This window comes from Toxotes jaculatrix, chromosome 5, assembly GCF_017976425.1.
Source record: "Toxotes jaculatrix isolate fToxJac2 chromosome 5, fToxJac2.pri, whole genome shotgun sequence".
Lineage (NCBI taxonomy): Eukaryota > Metazoa > Chordata > Actinopteri > Toxotidae > Toxotes > Toxotes jaculatrix.
This window is the reverse complement of record NC_054398.1, coordinates 27,250,756-27,274,705: the sequence shown is the minus strand read 5'-3', so window position 1 is coordinate 27,274,705 and position 23,950 is coordinate 27,250,756.

The window sequence follows — 23,950 nt, the reverse complement described above, 5'->3', positions numbered from 1 at the left end:
TCTAGGACTTAGGGTTCCGGAGTTATGAGCATTTGAAGTTCCCCCATATAAGTGAGTTGGGAGAGTGAAAATTTGCCTAAGGGTGAGAGGCCAAAAGTGTTCCTCCAGAAAGTGTTTAGGAGCCCGTTTCAGAGCCTTAGGAGTGGTTTGGACCCGTCTTTTTGTGGTACTTTTTGTCAAGCTGAAGTTGGTGTTAAGGGTTGTTGAGAGTGTACATGGCTTGGTGTTATAACCAGGGTCACGTTTGACCGATCCTCAGGGTAGAAAGATAGAGACATGGGACCTTGTCCTACCCCCCCCCATTTGTGTGTACCCCGAGTCCAACGGTACCACCCTTGAGTCTCTAGGACTTAGGGTTCCGGAGTTATGAGCATTTGAAGTTCCCCCATATAAGTGAGTTGGGAGAGTGAAAATTTGCCTAAGGGTGAGAGGCCAAAAGTGTTCCTCCAGAAAGTGTTTAGGAGCCCGTTTCAGAGCCTTAGGAGTGGTTTGGACCCCTCTTTTTGTGGTACTTTTTGTCAAGCTGAAGTTGGTGTTAAGGGTTGTTGAGAGTGTACATGGCTTGGTGTTTTAACCAGGGTCAGCTTTGACCGATCCTCAGGGGAGAAAGATAGAGACATGGGACCTTGTCCTACCCCCCCATTTGTGTGTACCCCGAGTCCAACAGTACCACCCTTGAGTCTCTAGGACTTACGGTTCCGGAGTTATGAGCATTTGAACTTCCCCCATATAAGTGAGTTGGGAGAGTGAAAATTTGGGGTTTTAACCAGGGTCAGCTTTGACCGATCCTCAGGGGAGAAAGATAGAGACATGGGACCTTGTCCTACCCCCCCATTTGTGTGTACCCCGAGTCCAACGGTACCACCCTTGAGTCTCTAGGACTTAGGGTTCCGGAGTTATGAGCATTTGAAGTTCCCCCATATAAGTGAGTTGGGAGAGTGAAAATTTGCCTAAGGGTGAGAGGCCAAAAGTGTTCCTCCAGAAAGTGTTTAGGAACCCGTTTCAGAGCCTTAGGAGTGGTTTGGACCCCTCTTTTTGTGGTACTTTTTGTCAAGCTGAAGTTGGTGTTGAGGGTTGTTGAGAGTGTACATGGCTTGGTGTTTTAACCAGGGTCAGCTTTGACCGATCCTCAGGGGAGAAAGATAGAGACATGGGACCTTGTCCCACCCCCCCATTTGTGTGTACCCCGAGTCCAACAGTACCACCCTTGAGTCTCTAGGACTTACGGTTCCGGAGTTATGAGCATTTGAAGTTCCCCCATATAAGTGACTTGGGAGAGTTAAAATTTGTCTAAGTGTGAGAGGTAGGGGCGGAGCCAGGGTGTGGCCACGGCCACGGCCACCATAGATTGATCTTCGGCCACCCTCCCACCACCGATTTACCGGCTTTTTTGGCGAAACCATTTCTGTACATCGGTGTTCCCACAGGGACGCAATTCAACAGTGCACCTCTAACGATTAGATCTCCACCAGAACAGATGGTGGCAGTAATGCACTTAACCTGAATGTCAACTACCAACAGAATTGCAGGAGAAGAAGTAATTATTGAAGTTCACCTGGGGTTCCCCTCTCATTATCTATGCACTGTTTACTTGCATTACCAGTGAAGAAGAGTGGACTTTTCCCCGTTTCCAGAAGTCGGAGGTAAGTTTGATTTACTATGTGTGAAATGTTTATTGTCTTAATGTAGGCTATGAATAACTTGGCTATACTGGGGTTGAAACAGATATGGCAAAGTTTGCTAATTGAGGCTGTTAACAGTATGAAAGTTGAAACAGTTTCACCGTGTCACTGCTATTGAAAAAAAAAACAGTTACTACATGGCAGTCACTGCCTGTATAAGTGAGTGAGTGACTAAGAAACACCATTAAATCAGCCACCCCTGTGTAAGCAATGGTCTCAGTCTGGCCACCCCTATGAAAAGTGTCTGGCTTCGCCGCTGGTGAGAGGCCAAAAGTTTTCCTCCAGAAAGTGTTTAGGAGCACGTTTCAGAGCCTTAGGAGTGGTTATGACCCCTCTTTTTGTGGTACTTTTTGTCAAGCTGAAGTTGGTGTTAAGGGTTGTTGAGAGTGTACATGGCTTGGTGTTTTAACCAGGGTCAGCTTTGACCAATCCTCAGGGGAGAAAGATAGAGACATGGGACCTTGTCAAACCCCCCATTTGTGTGTACCCCGAGTCCAACGGTACCACCCTTGAGTCTCTAGGACTTAGGGTTCCGGAGTTATGAGCATTTGAAGTTCCCCCATATAAGTGAGTTGGGAGAGTGAAAATTTGCCTAAGGGTGAGAGGCCAAAAGTGTTCCTCCAGAAAGTGTTTAGGAGCCCGTTTCAGAGCCTTAGGAGTGGTTTGGACCCGTCTTTTTGTGGTACTTTTTGTCAAGCTGAAGTTGGTGTTAAGGGTTGTTGAGAGTGTACATGGCTTGGTGTTTTAACCAGGGTCAGCTTTGACCGATCCTCAGGGGAGAAAGATAGAGACATGGGACCTTGTCCTACCCCCCCCCCCCCATTTGTGTGTACCCCGAGTCCAACAGTACCAACCTTGAGTCTCTAGGACTTACGGTTCCGGAGTTATGAGCATTTGAAGTTCCCCCATATAAGTGAGTTGGGAGAGTGAAAATTTGCCTAAGGGTGAGAGGCCAAAAGTGTTCCTCCAGAAAGTTTTTAGGAGCACCTTCAGAGCCTTAGGAGTGGTTTGGACCCCTCTTTTTGTGGTACTTTTTGTCAAGCTGAAATTGGTGTTTAGGGTTGTTGAGAGTGTACATGGCTTGGTGTTATAACCAGGGTCAGCTTTGACCGATCCTCAGGGGAGAAAGATAGAGACATGGGACCTTGTCCTACCCTCCCATTTGTGTGTACCCCGAGTCCAACGGTACCACCCTTGAGTCTCTAGGACTTAGGGTTCCGGAGTTATGAGCATTTGAAGATCCCCCATATAAGTGAGTTGGGAGAGTGAAAATTTGCCTAATGGTGAGAGGCCAAAAGTGTTCCTCCAGAAAGTGTTTAGGAGCCCGTTTCAGAGCCATAGGAGTGGTTTGGACCCCTCTTTTTGTGGTACTTTTTGTCAAGCTGAAGTTGGTGTTAAGGGTTGTTGAGAGTGTACATGGCTTGGTGTTTAAACCAGGGTCAGCTTTGACCGATCCTCAGGGGAGAAAGATAGAGACATGGGACGTTGTCCTACCCCCCCATTTGTGTGCACCCCGAGTCCAACAGTACCACCCTTGAGTCTCTAGGACTTACGGTTCCGGAGTTATGAGCATTTGAAGATCCCCCATATAAGTGAGTTGGGAGAGTGAAAATTTGCCTAAGGGTGAGAGGCCAAAAGTGTTCCTCCAGAAAGTGTTTAGGAGCCCGTTTCAGAGCCTTAGGAGTGGTTTGGGCCCCTCTTTTTGTGGTACTTTTTGTCAAGCTGAAGTTGGTGTTTACGGTTGTTGAGAGTGTACATGGCTTGGTGTTATAACCAGGGTCAGCTTTGACCGATCCTCAGGGGAGAAAGATAGAGACATGGGACCTTGTCCCACCCCCCCCCATTTGTGTGTACCCCGAGTCCAACGGTACCACCCTTGAGTCTCTAGGACTTAGGGTTCCGGAGTTATGAGCATTTGAAGATCCCCCATATAAGTGAGTTGGGAGAGTGAAAATTTGGGGTTTTAACCAGGGTCAGCTTTGACCGATCCTCAGGGGAGAAAGATAGAGACATGGGACCTTGTCCTACCCCCCCCATTTGTGTGTACCCCGAGTCCAACGGTACCACCCTTGAGTCTCTAGGACTTAGGGTTCCGGAGTTATGAGCATTTGAAGTTTCCCCCATATAAGTGAGTTGGGAGAGTGAAAATTTGCCTAAGGGTGAGAGGCCAAAAGTGTTCCTCCAGAAAGTATTTAGGAGCACATTTCAGGGCCTTAGGAGTTGTTTGGACCCCTCTTTTTGTGGTACTTTTTGTCAAGCTGAAGTTGGTGTTTAGGGTTGTTGAGAGTGTACATGGCTTGGTGTTTTAACCAGGGTAAGCTTTGACCGATCCTCAGGGTAGAAAGATGGAGACATGGGACCTTGTCCTACCCCCCCATTTGTGTGTACCCCGAGTCCAACGGTACCACCCTTGAGTCTCTAGGACTTAGGGTTCCAGAGTTATGAGCATTTGAAGATCCCCCATATAAGTGAGTTGGGAGGGTGAAAATTTGGGGTTTTAACCAGGGTCAGCTTTGACCGATCCTCAGGGGAGAAAGATAGAGACATGGGACCTTGTCCTGCCCCCCTATTTGTGTGTACCCCGAGTCCAGCGGTACCACCCTTGAGTCTCTAGGACTTAGGGTTCCGGAGTTATGAACATTTGAAGTTCCCCCATATAAGTGAGTTGGGAGAGTGAAAATTTGCCTGTTAGAGGCCAAAAGTGTTCCTCCAGAAAGTGTTTAGGAGCCCGTTTCAGAGCCATAGGAGTGGTTTGGACCCCTCTTTTTGTGGTACTTTTTGTCAAGCTGAAGTTGGTGTTAAGGGTTGTTGAGAGTGTACATGGCTTGGTGTTTTAACCAGGGTCAGCTTTGACCGATCCTCAGGGGAGAAAGATAGAGACATGGGACCTTGTCCTACCCCCCCATTTGTGTGTACCCCGAGTCCAACAGTACCACCCTTGAGTCTCTAGGACTTACGGTTCCGGAGTTATGAGCATTTGAAGATCCCCCATATAAGTGAGTTGGGAGAGTGAAAATTTGGGGTTTTAACCAGGGTCAGCTTTGACCGATCCTCAGGGGAGAAAGATAGAGACATGGGACCTTGTCCTACCCCCCATTTGTGTGTACCCCGAGTCCAACGGTACCACCCTTGAGTACCACCCTTGAGTCTCTAGGAATTAGGGTTCCGGAGTTATAAGCATTTGAAGATCCCCCATATAAGTGAGTTGGGAGAGTGAAAATTTGCCTAAGGGTGAGAGGCCAAAAGTGTTCCTCCAGAAAGTGTTTAGGAGCCCGTTTCAGAGCCTTAGGAGTGGTTTGGACCCCTCTTTTTGTGGTACTTTTTGTCAAGCTGAAGTTGGTGTTAAGGGTTGTTGAGAGTGTACATGGCTTGGTGTTTTAACCAGGGTCAGCTTTGACCGATCCTCAGGGGAGAAAGATAGAGACATGGGACCTTGTCCTACCCCCCCATTTGTGTGTACCCCGAGTCCAACGGTACCACCCTTGAGTCTCTAGGACTTACGGTTCCGGAGTTATGAGCATTTGAATTTCCCCCATGTAAGTGAGTTGGGAGAGTGAAAATTTGGGGTTTTAACCAGGGTCAGCTTTGACCGATCCTCAGGGGAGAAAGATAGAGACATGGGACCTTGTCCTACCCCCCCATTTGTGTGTACCCAGAGTCCAACGGTACCACCCTTGAGTCTCTAGGACTTAGGGTTCCGGAGTTATGAACATTTGAAGATCCCCCATATAAGTGAGTTGGGAGAGGGAAAATTTGCCTAAGGGTGAGAGGCCAAAAGTGTTCCTCCAGAAAGTGTTTAGGAGCACGTTTCAGAGCCTTAGGAGTGGTTTGGACCCCTCTTTTTGTGGTACTTTTTGTCAAGCTGAAGTTGGTGTTTAGGGTTGTTGAGAGTGTACATGGCTTGGTGCTTTAACCAGGGTCAGCTTTGACCGATCCTCAGGGGAGAAAGATAGAGACATGGGACCTTGTCCTACCCCCCCATTTGTGTGTACCCCGAGTCCAACGGTACCACCCTTGAGTCTCTAGGACTTAGGGTTCCGGAGTTATGAGCATTTGAAGATCCCCCATATAAGTGAGTTGGGAGAGTGAAAATTTGGGGTTTTAACCAGGGTCAGCTTTGACCGATCCTCAGGGGAGAAAGATAGAGTCATGGGACCTTGTCCTACCCCCCCATTTGTGTGTACCCCTAGTCCAACGGTACCACCCTTGAGTCTCTAGGACTTAGGGTTCCGGAGTTATGAGCATTTGAAGATCCCCCATATAAGTGAGTTGGGAGTGTGAAAATTTGGGGTTTTTACCAGGGTCAGCTTTGACCGATCCTTAGGGGAGAAAGATAGAGACATGGGACCTTGTCCTGCCCCCCCATTTGTGTGTACCCCGAGTCCAGCGGTACCACCCTTGAGTCTCTAGGACTTAGGGTTCCGGAGTTATGAACATTTGAAGTTCCCCCATATAAGTGAGTTGGGAGAGTGAAAATTTGCCTAAGGGTGAGAGGCCAAAAGTGTTCCTCCAGAAAGTGTTTAGGAGCCCGTTTCAGAGCCTTAGGAGTGGTTTGGACCCCTCTTTTTGTGGTACTTTTTGTCAAGCTGAAGTTGGTGTTTAGGGTTGTTGAGAGTGTACATGGCTTGGTGTTTTAACCAGGGTCAGCTTTGACCGATCCTCAGGGGAGAAAGATAGAGACATGGGACCTTGTCCTACCCCCCCATTTGTGTGTACCCCGAGTCCAACGGTACCACCCTTGAGTCTCTAGGACTTAGGGTTCCGGAGTTATGAGCATTTGAAGTTCCCCCATATAAGTGAGTTGGGAGAGTGAAAATTTGCCTAAGGGTGAGAGGCCAAAAGTGTTCCTCCAGAAAGTGTTTAGGAGCCCGTTTCAGAGCCTTAGGAGTGGTTTGGACCCCTCTTTTTGTGGTACTTTTTGTCAAGCTGAAGTTGGTGTTAAGGGTTGTTGAGAGTGTACATGGCTTGGTGTTTTAACCAGGGTCAGCTTTGACCGATCCTCAGGGGAGAAAGATAGAGACATGGGACCTTGTCCTACCCCCCCATTTGTGTGTACCCCGAGTCCAACAGTACCACCCTTGAGTCTCTAGGACTTATGGTTCCGGAGTTATGAGCATTTGAAGTTCCCCCATATAAGTGAGTTGGGAGAGTGAAAATTTGGGGTTTTAACCAGGGTCAGCTTTGACCGATCCTCAGGGGAGAAAGATAGAGACATGGGACCTTGTCCTACCCCCCCATTTGTGTGTACCCCGAGTCCAACGGTACCACCCTTGAGTCTCTAGGACTTACGGTTCCGGAGTTATGAGCATTTGAAGTTCCCCCATGTAAGTGAGTTGGGAGAGTGAAAATTTGGGGTTTTAACCAGGGTCAGCTTTGACCGATCCTCAGGGGAGAAAGATAGAGACATGGGACCTTGTCCTACCCCCCCATTTGTGTGTACCCCGAGTCCAACAGTACCACCCTTGAGTCTCTAGGACTTTGGGTTCCGGAGTTATGAGCATTTGAAGTTCCCCCATATAAGTGAGTTGGGAGAGTGAAAATTTGCCTAAGGGTGAGAGGCCAAAAGTGTTCCTCCAGAAAGTGTTTAGGAGCACGTTTCAGAGCCTTAGGAGTGGTTTGGACCCCTCTTTTTGTGGTACTTTTTGTCAAGCTGAAGTTAGTGTTTAGGGTTGTTGAGAGTGTACATGGCTTGGTGTTTTAACCAGGGTCAGCTTTGACCGATCCTCAGGGGAGAAAGATAGAGACATGGGACCTTGTCCTACCCCCCCATTTGTGTGTACCCCGAGTCCAACGGTACCACCCTTGAGTCTCTAGGACTTACGGTTCCGGAGTTATGAGCATTTGAAGTTCCCCCATGTAAGTGAGTTGGGAGAGTGAAAATTTGGGGTTTTAACCAGGGTCAGCTTTGACCGATCCTCAGGGGAGAAAGATAGAGACATGGGACCTTGTCCTACCCCCCCCATTTGTGTGTACCCCGAGTCCAACGGTACCACCCTTGAGTCTCTAGGACTTACGGTTCCGGAGTTATGAGCATTTGAAGTTCCCCCATATAAGTGAGTTGGGAGAGTGAAAATTTGCCTAAGGGTGAGAGGCCAAAAGTGTTCCTCCAGAAAGTTTTTAGGAGCACCTTCAGAGCCTTAGGAGTGGTTTGGACCCCTCTTTTTGTGGTACTTTTTGTCAAGCTGAAATTGGTGTTTAGGGTTGTTGAGAGTGTACATGGCTTGGTGTTATAACCAGGGTCAGCTTTGACCGATCCTCAGGGGAGAAAGATAGAGACATGGGACCTTGTCCTACCCTCCCATTTGTGTGTACCCCGAGTCCAACGGTACCACCCTTGAGTCTCTAGGACTTACGGTTCCGGAGTTATGAGCATTTGAAGTTCCCCCATGTAAGTGAGTTGGGAGAGTGAAAATTTGCCTAAGGGTGAGATGCCAAAAGTGTTCCTCCAGAAAGTGTTTAGGAGCCCGTTTCAGAGCCTTAGGAGTGGTTTGGACCCCTCTTTTTGTGGTACTTTTTGTCAAGCTGAAGTTGGTGTTAAGGGTTTTTGAGAGTGTACATGGCTTGGTGTTTTAACCAGGGTCAGCTTTGACCGATCCTCAGGGGAGAAAGATAGAGACATGGGACCTTGTCCTACCCCCCCATTTGTGTGTACCCCGAGTCCAACAGTACCACCCTTGAGTCTCTAGGACTTACGGTTCCGGAGTTATGAGCATTTGAACTTCCCCCATATAAGTGAGTTGGGAGAGTGAAAATTTGCCTAAGGGTGAGAGGCCAAAAGTGTTCCTCCAGAAAGTGTTTAGGAACCCGTTTCAGAGCCTTAGGAGTGGTTTGGACCCCTCTTTTTGTGGTACTTTTTGTCAAGCTGAAGTTGGTGTTGAGGGTTGTTGAGAGTGTACATGGCTTGGTGTTTTAACCAGGGTCAGCTTTGACCGATCCTCAGGGGAGAAAGATAGAGACATGGGACCTTGTCCCACCCCCCCATTTGTGTGTACCCCGAGTCCAACAGTACCACCCTTGAGTCTCTAGGACTTACGGTTCCGGAGTTATGAGCATTTGAAGTTCCCCCATATAAGTGACTTGGGAGAGTTAAAATTTGTCTAAGTGTGAGAGGTAGGGGCGGAGCCAGGGTGTGGCCACGGCCACGGCCACCATAGATTGATCTTCGGCCACCCTCCCACCACCGATTTACCGGCTTTTTTGGCGAAACCATTTCTGTACATCGGTGTTCCCACAGGGACGCAATTCAACAGTGCACCTCTAACGATTAGATCTCCACCAGAACAGATGATGGCAGTAATGCACTTAACCTGAATGTCAACTACCAACAGAATTGCAGGAGAAGAAGTAATTATTGAAGTTCACCTGGGGTTCCCCTCTCATTATCTATGCACTGTTTACTTGCATTACCAGTGAAGAAGAGTGGACTTTTCCCCGTTTCCAGAAGTCGGAGGTAAGTTTGATTTACTATGTGTGAAATGTTTATTGTCTTAATGTAGGCTATGAATAACTTGGCTATACTGGGGTTGAAACAGATATGGCAAAGTTTGCTAATTGAGGCTGTTAACAGTATGAAAGTTGAAACAGTTTCACCGTGTCACTGCTATTGAAAAAAAAAAACAGTTACTACATGGCAGTCACTGCCTGTATAAGTGAGTGAGTGACTAAGAAACACCATTAAATCAGCCACCCCTGTGTAAGCAATGGTCTCAGTCTGGCCACCCCTATGAAAAGTGTCTGGCTTCGCCGCTGGTGAGAGGCCAAAAGTTTTCCTCCAGAAAGTGTTTAGGAGCACGTTTCAGAGCCTTAGGAGTGGTTATGACCCCTCTTTTTGTGGTACTTTTTGTCAAGCTGAAGTTGGTGTTAAGGGTTGTTGAGAGTGTACATGGCTTGGTGTTTTAACCAGGGTCAGCTTTGACCAATCCTCAGGGGAGAAAGATAGAGACATGGGACCTTGTCAAACCCCCCATTTGTGTGTACCCCGAGTCCAACGGTACCACCCTTGAGTCTCTAGGACTTAGGGTTCCGGAGTTATGAGCATTTGAAGTTCCCCCATATAAGTGAGTTGGGAGAGTGAAAATTTGCCTAAGGGTGAGAGGCCAAAAGTGTTCCTCCAGAAAGTGTTTAGGAGCCCGTTTCAGAGCCTTAGGAGTGGTTTGGACCCGTCTTTTTGTGGTACTTTTTGTCAAGCTGAAGTTGGTGTTAAGGGTTGTTGAGAGTGTACATGGCTTGGTGTTTTAACCAGGGTCAGCTTTGACCGATCCTCAGGGGAGAAAGATAGAGACATGGGACCTTGTCCTACCCCCCCCCCCCCCATTTGTGTGTACCCCGAGTCCAACAGTACCAACCTTGAGTCTCTAGGACTTACGGTTCCGGAGTTATGAGCATTTGAAGTTCCCCCATATAAGTGAGTTGGGAGAGTGAAAATTTGCCTAAGGGTGAGAGGCCAAAAGTGTTCCTCCAGAAAGTTTTTAGGAGCACCTTCAGAGCCTTAGGAGTGGTTTGGACCCCTCTTTTTGTGGTACTTTTTGTCAAGCTGAAATTGGTGTTTAGGGTTGTTGAGAGTGTACATGGCTTGGTGTTATAACCAGGGTCAGCTTTGACCGATCCTCAGGGGAGAAAGATAGAGACATGGGACCTTGTCCCACCCCCCCCCATTTGTGTGTACCCCGAGTCCAACGGTACCACCCTTGAGTCTCTAGGACTTAGGGTTCCGGAGTTATGAGCATTTGAAGATCCCCCATATAAGTGAGTTGGGAGAGTGAAAATTTGGGGTTTTAACCAGGGTCAGCTTTGACCGATCCTCAGGGGAGAAAGATAGAGACATGGGACCTTGTCCTACCCCCCCCATTTGTGTGTACCCCGAGTCCAACGGTACCACCCTTGAGTCTCTAGGACTTAGGGTTCCGGAGTTATGAGCATTTGAAGTTTCCCCCATATAAGTGAGTTGGGAGAGTGAAAATTTGCCTAAGGGTGAGAGGCCAAAAGTGTTCCTCCAGAAAGTATTTAGGAGCACATTTCAGGGCCTTAGGAGTTGTTTGGACCCCTCTTTTTGTGGTACTTTTTGTCAAGCTGAAGTTGGTGTTTAGGGTTGTTGAGAGTGTACATGGCTTGGTGTTTTAACCAGGGTAAGCTTTGACCGATCCTCAGGGTAGAAAGATGGAGACATGGGACCTTGTCCTACCCCCCCATTTGTGTGTACCCCGAGTCCAACGGTACCACCCTTGAGTCTCTAGGACTTAGGGTTCCAGAGTTATGAGCATTTGAAGATCCCCCATATAAGTGAGTTGGGAGGGTGAAAATTTGGGGTTTTAACCAGGGTCAGCTTTGACCGATCCTCAGGGGAGAAAGATAGAGACATGGGACCTTGTCCTGCCCCCCTATTTGTGTGTACCCCGAGTCCAGCGGTACCACCCTTGAGTCTCTAGGACTTAGGGTTCCGGAGTTATGAACATTTGAAGTTCCCCCATATAAGTGAGTTGGGAGAGTGAAAATTTGCCTGTTAGAGGCCAAAAGTGTTCCTCCAGAAAGTGTTTAGGAGCCCGTTTCAGAGCCATAGGAGTGGTTTGGACCCCTCTTTTTGTGGTACTTTTTGTCAAGCTGAAGTTGGTGTTAAGGGTTGTTGAGAGTGTACATGGCTTGGTGTTTTAACCAGGGTCAGCTTTGACCGATCCTCAGGGGAGAAAGATAGAGACATGGGACCTTGTCCTACCCCCCCATTTGTGTGTACCCCGAGTCCAACAGTACCACCCTTGAGTCTCTAGGACTTACGGTTCCGGAGTTATGAGCATTTGAAGATCCCCCATATAAGTGAGTTGGGAGAGTGAAAATTTGGGGTTTTAACCAGGGTCAGCTTTGACCGATCCTCAGGGGAGAAAGATAGAGACATGGGACCTTGTCCTACCCCCCATTTGTGTGTACCCCGAGTCCAACGGTACCACCCTTGAGTACCACCCTTGAGTCTCTAGGAATTAGGGTTCCGGAGTTATAAGCATTTGAAGATCCCCCATATAAGTGAGTTGGGAGAGTGAAAATTTGCCTAAGGGTGAGAGGCCAAAAGTGTTCCTCCAGAAAGTGTTTAGGAGCCCGTTTCAGAGCCTTAGGAGTGGTTTGGACCCCTCTTTTTGTGGTACTTTTTGTCAAGCTGAAGTTGGTGTTAAGGGTTGTTGAGAGTGTACATGGCTTGGTGTTTTAACCAGGGTCAGCTTTGACCGATCCTCAGGGGAGAAAGATAGAGACATGGGACCTTGTCCTACCCCCCCATTTGTGTGTACCCCGAGTCCAACGGTACCACCCTTGAGTCTCTAGGACTTAGGGTTCCGGAGTTATGAGCATTTGAAGATCCCCCATATAAGTGAGTTGGGAGAGTGAAAATTTGGGGTTTTAACCAGGGTCAGCTTTGACCGATCCTCAGGGGAGAAAGATAGAGACATGGGACCTTGTCCTACCCCCCCATTTGTGTGTACCCCGAGTCCAACGGTACCACCCTTGAGTCTCTAGGACTTACGGTTCCAGAGTTATGAGCATTTGAATTTCCCCCATGTAAGTGAGTTGGGAGAGTGAAAATTTGGGGTTTTAACCAGGGTCAGCTTTGACCGATCCTCAGGGGAGAAAGATAGAGACATGGGACCTTGTCCTACCCCCCCATTTGTGTGTACCCAGAGTCCAACGGTACCACCCTTGAGTCTCTAGGACTTAGGGTTCCGGAGTTATGAACATTTGAAGATCCCCCATATAAGTGAGTTGGGAGAGGGAAAATTTGCCTAAGGGTGAGAGGCCAAAAGTGTTCCTCCAGAAAGTGTTTAGGAGCACGTTTCAGAGCCTTAGGAGTGGTTTGGACCCCTCTTTTTGTGGTACTTTTTGTCAAGCTGAAGTTGGTGTTTAGGGTTGTTGAGAGTGTACATGGCTTGGTGCTTTAACCAGGGTCAGCTTTGACCGATCCTCAGGGGAGAAAGATAGAGACATGGGACCTTGTCCTACCCCCCCATTTGTGTGTACCCCGAGTCCAACGGTACCACCCTTGAGTCTCTAGGACTTAGGGTTCCGGAGTTATGAGCATTTGAAGATCCCCCATATAAGTGAGTTGGGAGAGTGAAAATTTGGGGTTTTAACCAGGGTCAGCTTTGACCGATCCTCAGGGGAGAAAGATAGAGTCATGGGACCTTGTCCTACCCCCCCATTTGTGTGTACCCCTAGTCCAACGGTACCACCCTTGAGTCTCTAGGACTTAGGGTTCCGGAGTTATGAGCATTTGAAGATCCCCCATATAAGTGAGTTGGGAGTGTGAAAATTTGGGGTTTTTACCAGGGTCAGCTTTGACCGATCCTTAGGGGAGGAAGATAGAGACATGGGACCTTGTCCTGCCCCCCCATTTGTGTGTACCCCGAGTCCAGCGGTACCACCCTTGAGTCTCTAGGACTTAGGGTTCCGGAGTTATGAACATTTGAAGTTCCCCCATATAAGTGAGTTGGGAGAGTGAAAATTTGCCTAAGGGTGAGAGGCCAAAAGTGTTCCTCCAGAAAGTGTTTAGGAGCCCGTTTCAGAGCCTTAGGAGAGGTTTGGTTGGTGTTTACGGTTGTTGAGAGTGTACATGGCTTGGTGTTATAACCAGGGTCAGCTTTGACCGATTCTCAGGGGAGAAAGATAGAGACATGGGACCTTGTCCCACCCCCCCCATTTGTGTGTACCCCGAGTCCAACGGTACCACCCTTGAGTCTCTAGGACTTAGGGTTCCGGAGTTATGAGCATTTGAAGATCCCCCATATAAGTGAGTTGGGAGAGTGAAAATTTGGGGTTTTAACCAGGGTCAGCTTTGACCGATCCTCAGGGGAGAAAGATAGAGACATGGGACCTTGTCCTACCCCCCCCATTTGTGTGTACCCCGAGTCCAACGGTACCACCCTTGAGTCTCTAGGACTTAGGGTTCCGGAGTTATGAGCATTTGAAGTTTCCCCCATATAAGTGAGTTGGGAGAGTGAAAATTTGCCTAAGGGTGAGAGGCCAAAAGTGTTCCTCCAGAAAGTATTTAGGAGCACATTTCAGGGCCTTAGGAGTTGTTTGGACCCCTCTTTTTGTGGTACTTTTTGTCAAGCTGAAGTTGGTGTTTAGGGTTGTTGAGAGTGTACATGGCTTGGTGTTTTAACCAGGGTAAGCTTTGACCGATCCTCAGGGTAGAAAGATGGAGACATGGGACCTTGTCCTACCCCCCCATTTGTGTGTACCCCGAGTCCAACGGTACCACCCTTGAGTCTCTAGGACTTAGGGTTCCAGAGTTATGAGCATTTGAAGATCCCCCATATAAGTGAGTTGGGAGGGTGAAAATTTGGGGTTTTAACCAGGGTCAGCTTTGACCGATCCTCAGGGGAGAAAGATAGAGACATGGGACCTTGTCCTGCCCCCCTATTTGTGTGTACCCCGAGTCCAGCGGTACCACCCTTGAGTCTCTAGGACTTAGGGTTCCGGAGTTATGAACATTTGAAGTTCCCCCATATAAGTGAGTTGGGAGAGTGAAAATTTGCCTGTTAGAGGCCAAAAGTGTTCCTCCAGAAAGTGTTTAGGAGCCCGTTTCAGAGCCATAGGAGTGGTTTGGACCCCTCTTTTTGTGGTACTTTTTGTCAAGCTGAAGTTGGTGTTAAGGGTTGTTGAGAGTGTACATGGCTTGGTGTTTTAACCAGGGTCAGCTTTGACCGATCCTCAGGGGAGAAAGATAGAGACATGGGACCTTGTCCTACCCCCCCATTTGTGTGTACCCCGAGTCCAACAGTACCACCCTTGAGTCTCTAGGACTTACGGTTCCGGAGTTATGAGCATTTGAAGATCCCCCATATAAGTGAGTTGGGAGAGTGAAAATTTGGGGTTTTAACCAGGGTCAGCTTTGACCGATCCTCAGGGGAGAAAGATAGAGACATGGGACCTTGTCCTACCCCCCATTTGTGTGTACCCCGAGTCCAACGGTACCACCCTTGAGTACCACCCTTGAGTCTCTAGGAATTAGGGTTCCGGAGTTATAAGCATTTGAAGATCCCCCATATAAGTGAGTTGGGAGAGTGAAAATTTGCCTAAGGGTGAGAGGCCAAAAGTGTTCCTCCAGAAAGTGTTTAGGAGCCCGTTTCAGAGCCTTAGGAGTGGTTTGGACCCCTCTTTTTGTGGTACTTTTTGTCAAGCTGAAGTTGGTGTTAAGGGTTGTTGAGAGTGTACATGGCTTGGTGTTTTAACCAGGGTCAGCTTTGACCGATCCTCAGGGGAGAAAGATAGAGACATGGGACCTTGTCCTACCCCCCCATTTGTGTGTACCCCGAGTCCAACGGTACCACCCTTGAGTCTCTAGGACTTAGGGTTCCGGAGTTATGAGCATTTGAAGATCCCCCATATAAGTGAGTTGGGAGAGTGAAAATTTGGGGTTTTAACCAGGGTCAGCTTTGACCGATCCTCAGGGGAGAAAGATAGAGACATGGGACCTTGTCCTACCCCCCCATTTGTGTGTACCCCGAGTCCAACGGTACCACCCTTGAGTCTCTAGGACTTACGGTTCCGGAGTTATGAGCATTTGAATTTCCCCCATGTAAGTGAGTTGGGAGAGTGAAAATTTGGGGTTTTAACCAGGGTCAGCTTTGACCGATCCTCAGGGGAGAAAGATAGAGACATGGGACCTTGTCCTACCCCCCCATTTGTGTGTACCCAGAGTCCAACGGTACCACCCTTGAGTCTCTAGGACTTAGGGTTCCGGAGTTATGAACATTTGAAGATCCCCCATATAAGTGAGTTGGGAGAGGGAAAATTTGCCTAAGGGTGAGAGGCCAAAAGTGTTCCTCCAGAAAGTGTTTAGGAGCACGTTTCAGAGCCTTAGGAGTGGTTTGGACCCCTCTTTTTGTGGTACTTTTTGTCAAGCTGAAGTTGGTGTTTAGGGTTGTTGAGAGTGTACATGGCTTGGTGCTTTAACCAGGGTCAGCTTTGACCGATCCTCAGGGGAGAAAGATAGAGACATGGGACCTTGTCCTACCCCCCCATTTGTGTGTACCCCGAGTCCAACGGTACCACCCTTGAGTCTCTAGGACTTAGGGTTCCGGAGTTATGAGCATTTGAAGATCCCCCATATAAGTGAGTTGGGAGAGTGAAAATTTGGGGTTTTAACCAGGGTCAGCTTTGACCGATCCTCAGGGGAGAAAGATAGAGTCATGGGACCTTGTCCTACCCCCCCATTTGTGTGTACCCCTAGTCCAACGGTACCACCCTTGAGTCTCTAGGACTTAGGGTTCCGGAGTTATGAGCATTTGAAGATCCCCCATATAAGTGAGTTGGGAGTGTGAAAATTTGGGGTTTTTACCAGGGTCAGCTTTGACCGATCCTTAGGGGAGAAAGATAGAGACATGGGACCTTGTCCTGCCCCCCCATTTGTGTGTACCCCGAGTCCAGCGGTACCACCCTTGAGTCTCTAGGACTTAGGGTTCCGGAGTTATGAACATTTGAAGTTCCCCCATATAAGTGAGTTGGGAGAGTGAAAATTTGCCTAAGGGTGAGAGGCCAAAAGTGTTCCTCCAGAAAGTGTTTAGGAGCCCGTTTCAGAGCCTTAGGAGTGGTTTGGACCCCTCTTTTTGTGGTACTTTTTGTCAAGCTGAAGTTGGTGTTTAGGGTTGTTGAGAGTGTACATGGCTTGGTGTTTTAACCAGGGTCAGCTTTGACCGATCCTCAGGGGAGAAAGATAGAGACATGGGACCTTGTCCTACCCCCCCATTTGTGTGTACCCCGAGTCCAACGGTACCACCCTTGAGTCTCTAGGACTTAGGGTTCCGGAGTTATGAGCATTTGAAGTTCCCCCATATAAGTGAGTTGGGAGAGTGAAAATTTGCCTAAGGGTGAGAGGCCAAAAGTGTTCCTCCAGAAAGTGTTTAGGAGCCCGTTTCAGAGCCTTAGGAGTGGTTTGGACCCCTCTTTTTGTGGTACTTTTTGTCAAGCTGAAGTTGGTGTTAAGGGTTGTTGAGAGTGTACATGGCTTGGTGTTTTAACCAGGGTCAGCTTTGACCGATCCTCAGGGGAGAAAGATAGAGACATGGGACCTTGTCCTACCCCCCCATTTGTGTGTACCCCGAGTCCAACAGTACCACCCTTGAGTCTCTAGGACTTATGGTTCCGGAGTTATGAGCATTTGAAGTTCCCCCATATAAGTGAGTTGGGAGAGTGAAAATTTGGGGTTTTAACCAGGGTCAGCTTTGACCGATCCTCAGGGGAGAAAGATAGAGACATGGGACCTTGTCCTACCCCCCCATTTGTGTGTACCCCGAGTCCAACGGTACCACCCTTGAGTCTCTAGGACTTACGGTTCCGGAGTTATGAGCATTTGAAGTTCCCCCATGTAAGTGAGTTGGGAGAGTGAAAATTTGGGGTTTTAACCAGGGTCAGCTTTGACCGATCCTCAGGGGAGAAAGATAGAGACATGGGACCTTGTCCTACCCCCCCATTTGTGTGTACCCCGAGTCCAACGGTACCACCCTTGAGTCTCTAGGACGTAGGGTTCCGGAGTTATGAGCATTTGAAGTTCCCCCATATAAGTGAGTTGGGAGAGTGAAAATTTGCCTAAGGGTGAGAGGCCAAAAGTGTTCCTCCAGAAAGTGTTTAGGAGCACGTTTCAGAGCCTTAGGAGTGGTTTGGACCCCTCTTTTTGTGGTACTTTTTGTCAAGCTGAAGTTAGTGTTTAGGGTTGTTGAGAGTGTACATGGCTTGGTGTTTTAACCAGGGTCAGCTTTGACCGATCCTCAGGGGAGAAAGATAGAGACATGGGACCTTGTCCTACCCCCCCATTTGTGTGTACCCCGAGTCCAACGGTACCACCCTTGAGTCTCTAGGACTTACGGTTCCGGAGTTATGAGCATTTGAAGATCCCCCATATAAGTGAGTTGGGAGAGTGAAAATTTGGGGTTTTAACCAGGGTCAGCTTTGACCGATCCTCAGGGGAGAAAGATAGAGACATGGGACCTTGTCCTACCCCCCATTTGTGTGTACCCCGAGTCCAACGGTACCACCCTTGAGTACCACCCTTGAGTCTCTAGGAATTAGGGTTCCGGAGTTATAAGCATTTGAAGATCCCCCATATAAGTGAGTTGGGAGAGTGAAAATTTGCCTAAGGGTGAGAGGCCAAAAGTGTTCCTCCAGAAAGTGTTTAGGAGCCCGTTTCAGAGCCTTAGGAGTGGTTTGGACCCCTCTTTTTGTGGTACTTTTTGTCAAGCTGAAGTTGGTGTTAAGGGTTGTTGAGAGTGTACATGGCTTGGTGTTTTAACCAGGGTCAGCTTTGACCGATCCTCAGGGGAGAAAGATAGAGACATGGGACCTTGTCCTACCCCCCCATTTGTGTGTACCCCGAGTCCAACGGTACCACCCTTGAGTCTCTAGGACTTAGGGTTCCGGAGTTATGAGCATTTGAAGATCCCCCATATAAGTGAGTTGGGAGAGTGAAAATTTGGGGTTTTAACCAGGGTCAGCTTTGACCGATCCTCAGGGGAGAAAGATAGAGACATGGGACCTTGTCCTACCCCCCCATTTGTGTGTACCCCGAGTCCAACGGTACCACCCTTGAGTCTCTAGGACTTACGGTTCCGGAGTTATGAGCATTTGAATTTCCCCCATGTAAGTGAGTTGGGAGAGTGAAAATTTGGGGTTTTAACCAGGGTCAGCTTTGACCGATCCTCAGGGGAGAAAGATAGAGACATGGGACCTTGTCCTACCCCCCCATTTGTGTGTACCCAGAGTCCAACGGTACCACCCTTGAGTCTCTAGGACTTAGGGTTCCGGAGTTATGAACATTTGAAGATCCCCCATATAAGTGAGTTGGGAGAGGGAAAATTTGCCTAAGGGTGAGAGGCCAAAAGTGTTCCTCCAGAAAGTGTTTAGGAGCACGTTTCAGAGCCTTAGGAGTGGTTTGGACCCCTCTTTTTGTGGTACTTTTTGTCAAGCTGAAGTTGGTGTTTAGGGTTGTTGAGAGTGTACATGGCTTGGTGCTTTAACCAGGGTCAGCTTTGACCGATCCTCAGGGGAGAAAGATAGAGTCATGGGACCTTGTCCTACCCCCCCATTTGTGTGTACCCCTAGTCCAACGGTACCACCCTTGAGTCTCTAGGACTTAGGGTTCCGGAGTTATGAGCATTTGAAGATCCCCCATATAAGTGAGTTGGGAGTGTGAAAATTTGGGGTTTTTACCAGGGTCAGCTTTGACCGATCCTTAGGGGAGAAAGATAGAGACATGGGACCTTGTCCTGCCCCCCCATTTGTGTGTACCCCGAGTCCAGCGGTACCACCCTTGAGTCTCTAGGACTTAGGGTTCCGGAGTTATGAACATTTGAAGTTCCCCCATATAAGTGAGTTGGGAGAGTGAAAATTTGCCTAAGGGTGAGAGGCCAAAAGTGTTCCTCCAGAAAGTGTTTAGGAGCCCGTTTCAGAGCCTTAGGAGTGGTTTGGACCCCTCTTTTTGTGGTACTTTTTGTCAAGCTGAAGTTGGTGTTTAGGGTTGTTGAGAGTGTACATGGCTTGGTGTTTTAACCAGGGTCAGCTTTGACCGATCCTCAGGGGAGAAAGATAGAGACATGGGACCTTGTCCTACCCCCCCATTTGTGTGTACCCCGAGTCCAACGGTACCACCCTTGAGTCTCTAGGACTTAGGGTTCCGGAGTTATGAGCATTTGAAGTTCCCCCATATAAGTGAGTTGGGAGAGTGAAAATTTGCCTAAGGGTGAGAGGCCAAAAGTGTTCCTCCAGAAAGTGTTTAGGAGCCCGTTTCAGAGCCTTAGGAGTGGTTTGGACCCCTCTTTTTGTGGTACTTTTTGTCAAGCTGAAGTTGGTGTTAAGGGTTGTTGAGAGTGTACATGGCTTGGTGTTTTAACCAGGGTCAGCTTTGACCGATCCTCAGGGGAGAAAGATAGAGACATGGGACCTTGTCCTACCCCCCCATTTGTGTGTACCCCGAGTCCAACAGTACCACCCTTGAGTCTCTAGGACTTATGGTTCCGGAGTTATGAGCATTTGAAGTTCCCCCATATAAGTGAGTTGGGAGAGTGAAAATTTGGGGTTTTAACCAGGGTCAGCTTTGACCGATCCTCAGGGGAGAAAGATAGAGACATGGGACCTTGTCCTACCCCCCCATTTGTGTGTACCCCGAGTCCAACGGTACCACCCTTGAGTCTCTAGGACTTACGGTTCCGGAGTTATGAGCATTTGAAGTTCCCCCATGTAAGTGAGTTGGGAGAGTGAAAATTTGGGGTTTTAACCAGGGTCAGCTTTGACCGATCCTCAGGGGAGAAAGATAGAGACATGGGACCTTGTCCTACCCCCCCATTTGTGTGTACCCCGAGTCCAACAGTACCACCCTTGAGTCTCTAGGACTTTGGGTTCCGGAGTTATGAGCATTTGAAGTTCCCCCATATAAGTGAGTTGGGAGAGTGAAAATTTGCCTAAGGGTGAGAGGCCAAAAGTGTTCCTCCAGAAAGTGTTTAGGAGCACGTTTCAGAGCCTTAGGAGTGGTTTGGACCCCTCTTTTTGTGGTACTTTTTGTCAAGCTGAAGTTAGTGTTTAGGGTTGTTGAGAGTGTACATGGCTTGGTGTTTTAACCAGGGTCAGCTTTGACCGATCCTCAGGGGAGAAAGATAGAGACATGGGACCTTGTCCTACCCCCCCATTTGTGTGTACCCCGAGTCCAACGGTACCACCCTTGAGTCTCTAGGACTTACGGTTCCGGAGTTATGAGCATTTGAAGTTCCCCCATGTAAGTGAGTTGGGAGAGTGAAAATTTGGGGTTTTAACCAGGGTCAGCTTTGACCGATCCTCAGGGGAGAAAGATAGAGACATGGGACCTTGTCCTACCCCCCCATTTGTGTGTACCCCGAGTCCAACGGTACCACCCTTGAGTCTCTAGGACTTACGGTTCCGGAGTTATGAGCATTTGAAGTTCCCCCATATAAGTGAGTTGGGAGAGTGAAAATTTGCCTAAGGGTGAGAGGCCAAAAGTGTTCCTCCAGAAAGTTTTTAGGAGCACCTTCAGAGCCTTAGGAGTGGTTTGGACCCCTCTTTTTGTGGTACTTTTTGTCAAGCTGAAATTGGTGTTTAGGGTTGTTGAGAGTGTACATGGCTTGGTGTTATAACCAGGGTCAGCTTTGACCGATCCTCAGGGGAGAAAGATAGAGACATGGGACCTTGTCCTACCCTCCCATTTGTGTGTACCCCGAGTCCAACGGTACCACCCTTGAGTCTCTAGGACTTACGGTTCCGGAGTTATGAGCATTTGAAGTTCCCCCATGTAAGTGAGTTGGGAGAGTGAAAATTTGCCTAAGGGTGAGATGCCAAAAGTGTTCCTCCAGAAAGTGTTTAGGAGCCCGTTTCAGAGCCTTAGGAGTGGTTTGGACCCCTCTTTTTGTGGTACTTTTTGTCAAGCTGAAGTTGGTGTTAAGGGTTTTTGAGAGTGTACATGGCTTGGTGTTTTAACCAGGGTCAGCTTTGACCGATCCTCAGGGGAGAAAGATAGAGACATGGGACCTTGTCCTACCCCCCCATTTGTGTGTACCCCGAGTCCAACAGTACCACCCTTGAGTCTCTAGGACTTACGGTTCCGGAGTTATGAGCATTTGAACTTCCCCCATATAAGTGAGTTGGGAGAGTGAAAATTTGCCTAAGGGTGAGAGGCCAAAAGTGTTCCTCCAGAAAGTGTTTAGGAACCCGTTTCAGAGCCTTAGGAGTGGTTTGGACCCCTCTTTTTGTGGTACTTTTTGTCAAGCTGAAGTTGGTGTTGAGGGTTGTTGAGAGTGTACATGGCTTGGTGTTTTAACCAGGGTCAGCTTTGACCGATCCTCAGGGGAGAAAGATAGAGACATGGGACCTTGTCCCACCCCCCCATTTGTGTGTACCCCGAGTCCAACAGTACCACCCTTGAGTCTCTAGGACTTACGGTTCCGGAGTTATGAGCATTTGAAGTTCCCCCATATAAGTGACTTGGGAGAGTTAAAATTTGTCTAAGTGTGAGAGGTAGGGGCGGAGCCAGGGTGTGGCCACGGCCACGGCCACCATAGATTGATCTTCGGCCACCCTCCCACCACCGATTTACCGGCTTTTTTGGCGAAACCATTTCTGTACATCGGTGTTCCCACAGGGACGCAATTCAACAGTGCACCTCTAACGATTAGATCTCCACCAGAACAGATGATGGCAGTAATGCACTTAACCTGAATGTCAACTACCAACAGAATTGCAGGAGAAGAAGTAATTATTGAAGTTCACCTGGGGTTCCCCTCTCATTATCTATGCACTGTTTACTTGCATTACCAGTGAAGAAGAGTGGACTTTTCCCCGTTTCCAGAAGTCGGAGGTAAGTTTGATTTACTATGTGTGAAATGTTTATTGTCTTAATGTAGGCTATGAATAACTTGGCTATACTGGGGTTGAAACAGATATGGCAAAGTTTGCTAATTGAGGCTGTTAACAGTATGAAAGTTGAAACAGTTTCACCGTGTCACTGCTATTGAAAAAAAAAACAGTTACTACATGGCAGTCACTGCCTGTATAAGTGAGTGAGTGACTAAGAAACACCATTAAATCAGCCACCCCTGTGTAAGCAATGGTCTCAGTCTGGCCACCCCTATGAAAAGTGTCTGGCTTCGCCGCTGGTGAGAGGCCAAAAGTTTTCCTCCAGAAAGTGTTTAGGAGCACGTTTCAGAGCCTTAGGAGTGGTTATGACCCCTCTTTTTGTGGTACTTTTTGTCAAGCTGAAGTTGGTGTTAAGGGTTGTTGAGAGTGTACATGGCTTGGTGTTTTAACCAGGGTCAGCTTTGACCGATCCTCAGGGGAGAAAGATAGAGACATGAGACCTTGTCCTACCCCCCCATTTGTGTGTACCCCGAGTCCAACGGTACCACCCTTGAGTCTCTAGGACTTAGGGTTCCGGAGTTATGAGCATTTGAAGTTCCCCCATATAAGTGAGTGGGGAGAGTGAAAATTTGCCTAAGGGTGAGAGGCCAAAAGTGTTCCTCCAGAAAGTAATTAGGAGCACATTTCAGGGCCTTAGGAGTTGTTTGGACCCCTCTTTTTGTGGTACTTTTTGTCAAGCTGAAGTTGGTGTTTAGGGTTGTTGAGAGTGTACATGGCTTGGTGTTATAACCAGGGTCAGCTTTGACCGATCCTCAGGGGAGAAAGATAGAGACATGGGACCTTGTCCTACCCCCCCATTTGTGTGTACCCCGAGTCCAACGGTACCACACTTGAGTCTCTAGGACTTACGGTTCCGGAGTTATGAGAATTTGAAGTTCCCCCATATAAGTGAGTTGGGAGAGTGAAAATTTGGGGTTTTAACCAGGGTCAGCTTTGACCGATCCTCAGGGGAGAAAGATAGAGACATGGGACCTTGTCCTAACCCCCCATTTGTGTGTACCCAGAGTCCAACGGTACCACCCTTGAGTCTCTAGGACTTAGGGTTCCAGAGTTATAAGCATTTGAAGATCCCCCATATAAGTGAGTTGGGAGAGTGAAAATTTGCCTAAGGGTGAGAGGCCAAAAGTGTTCCTCCAGAAAGTGTTTAGGAGCCCGTTTCAGAGCCTTAGGAGTGGTTTGGGCCCCTCTTTTTGTGGTACTTTTTGTCAAGCTGAAGTTGGTGTTTACGGTTGTTGAGAGTGTACATGGCTTGGTGTTATAACCAGGGTCAGCTTTGACCGATCCTCAGGGGAGAAAGATAGAGACATGGGACCTTGTCCCACCCCCCCCATTTGTGTGTACCCCGAGTCCAACGGTACCACCCTTGAGTCTCTAGGACTTAGGGTTCCGGAGTTATGAGCATTTGAAGATCCCCCATATAAGTGAGTTGGGAGAGTGAAAATTTGGGGTTTTAACCAGGGTCAGCTTTGACCGATCCTCAGGGGAGAAAGATAGAGACATGGGACCTTGTCCTACCCCCCCCATTTGTGTGTACCCCGAGTCCAACGGTACCACCCTTGAGTCTCTAGGACTTAGGGTTCCGGAGTTATGAGCATTTGAAGTTTCCCCCATATAAGTGAGTTGGGAGAGTGAAAATTTGCTTAAGGGTGAGAGGCCAAAAGTGTTCCTCCAGAAAGTATTTAGGAGCACATTTCAGGGCCTTAGGAGTTGTTTGGACCCCTCTTTTTGTGGTACTTTTTGTCAAGCTGAAGTTGGTGTTTAGGGTTGTTGAGAGTGTACATGGCTTGGTGTTTTAACCAGGGTAAGCTTTGACCGATCCTCAGGGTAGAAAGATGGAGACATGGGACCTTGTCCTACCCCCCCATTTGTGTGTA